The sequence below is a fragment of the Suricata suricatta genome, chromosome 8 (assembly GCF_006229205.1).
Source record: "Suricata suricatta isolate VVHF042 chromosome 8, meerkat_22Aug2017_6uvM2_HiC, whole genome shotgun sequence".
NCBI lineage: Eukaryota > Metazoa > Chordata > Mammalia > Carnivora > Herpestidae > Suricata > Suricata suricatta.
This window is the reverse complement of record NC_043707.1, coordinates 70,433,021-70,435,129: the sequence shown is the minus strand read 5'-3', so window position 1 is coordinate 70,435,129 and position 2,109 is coordinate 70,433,021. Positions and strand designations below refer to the sequence as shown.

The 2,109-nt window shown below is 38.5% G+C and overlaps 1 non-coding gene across 1 annotated transcript; it reads right to left on the bottom strand.

Moving 5' to 3' along the window:
* Positions 1-642: 642 nt before the first annotated feature.
* On the bottom strand, positions 643-750 carry LOC115300532. The gene has a single exon (XR_003912702.1). It is a non-coding gene; the product is annotated as a U6 spliceosomal RNA (small nuclear RNA).
* Positions 751-2,109: the final 1,359 nt, after the last annotated feature.

The following is a 2,109-nucleotide window of genomic DNA, read 5'->3' as shown; positions in this document are numbered from 1 at the left end:
TGGCACGTGAGAAAGCCCAGACTATTTTAAAGGGCCAGTGGTGACACTTTTATTAAATTATAAAATGGTCTTTTAATTATTTAATGAAAATTCTCCTTTTGTGCCCCCCAAAACTCCTCTTCTGCTCAGGACAGGGCTCCCAGTCTGTCCAGCCCTCTGGTTATACCAGAACACCTACACTACTTTCTCACCCTCTATGCTATATCCCAGTTGGATATAGGTTGAATAAAAATATGCTTTCTGATCCTCACACTTAGTTTATATGAGTGAATGCTGATGGAAATGGGTAAGTAAATAGTTTTTAAGTGCACGAGATCAAATTACTTCCTTCACAACTTGAAGTTCTTGACAGCTCTGAAAATACTGTGCTTTTTTTTCTTAACATGTTAAAGTGGATTGATCTTTACCTAGCCTTACTGCAGATTGCCGAATTGTCAGCTTTCAATATATTACTTTTTGAAAAAAAATTAAGTGATTTGATCCATTTTGGGGGAAAAAATTCTTGAGCTCAGAAAATTTAAAACCATGGAAATCTGTAAATGCTTTTTGAGTTATATAGGATAAGGGACAGAGCTTTGGATAAGTGAGAACTAGCATCAATGCTTTTGTTTTTTAATTTTTAAAATTTTTGTCTTTTTAAAAAATAATTTGGAAGACTTCATGGATTTGGATGCCATTCTTACTCAAGGACCATGCTAAGCTCCTCTGTATCATTCCTATTTTATTTTATTTTAGTATTATTATTTTAAGTTTATTTTGAGAGAGAGAGAAAAAAAGCACAAGTCAGGACGGTCAGAGAGAGGAGGGGAGAGAGAGAGAATCCCAAGCAGACTCTGCACCATCAGTGCAGAGCCCGACATGGGGCTCAAACCCATGAACTGAGAGATCATAATCTGAGCCAGGTTGGATGCGCAACCGAGCCACCCAACGTGCCCTTCATTCCCATTTTACTATTATGTGTGCTGCCAAAGTGAGGCACTAGTTGCTGGATAAACAATTGTCTCTTACTGGTTATTTTCTATGTGTCCAGTAACTTTTACATGCTAGTCCCAAGAATTCAAATTTTGTTAAACTTTGCTATACACATCTTTGCCCAAAGCAATGTGGTTTCCTAGACTTGAATTCCCCCGTTATATCTTCTCACTATATACCTACCCTTCACAGCATGCGGCACCAGTGCGTTAAGCAATATATTTGTGTAATTATTTGTTTAATGCATGTCCTTATGGATAGACAGTAAGCTGTGTCGATAGGCGGCGCATCTGTCTGGCTCACTATTAAAAAATTTTTTTTTAATGTTTATTTTTGAGAGAGAGAGAGACAGCGTGAGCAAGGGAGGGTCAGACACACACACACACACACACACACACACACACACACACACACACACACGCCCGCGCGGGCGCGCGCGCGGGCAGAATCCGAAGACAGCCTCCAGGCTCTGAGCTAGCTGTCAGCACAAAGCCCAATGCGGGGCTCGAACCCATGAACCGTGAGATCATGACCTGAGCCAGAGTCTGACGCTCAACCGACTGAGCCACCCAGACGCCCCTGTCTGGCTCACGACCACAGACTCAGTGCTTAGCACAGGAATACACATGGAGTAGGTGCTCAAAAAATTTGTTGAATCAGCAGATACTTAATAGTAAATTTTCTGGGCTTATTCTGTTTAGTAGAACTAAATATCTATCACATAAGTTCCAATGAAGTTTTTCATTTTTATCTTTTGCTTTTAAATATTATATATACACATTTATTGGTTAAAACAGTTATAATGGTTAAAAATACTCAAACTTGTATAGATGGGAAGTAGATGGAAAGTAAAATTTATCCTCACTGCCCTTTACCGATTTCCAAAGATTTCCAACATTAATGACTTCAATTGGTTCACCTTTTAGCTCGTTGGATATTTACCATCATATTTCTAAAGAACAGATTGTATTCTTGACTTTCTTAAGACTTCAGGTAGTATCTATGGATTTCTGGATGAAAGATACAAAATTTCATACACGCTTACTTTCTCCCTTCTCTCCTATTCACCCCTAAGTTAAGACTTTTTGTTGTTTTTCTGTTTGTTTTCATTTTTCTAGTGGTTATCTTTGTTACTTA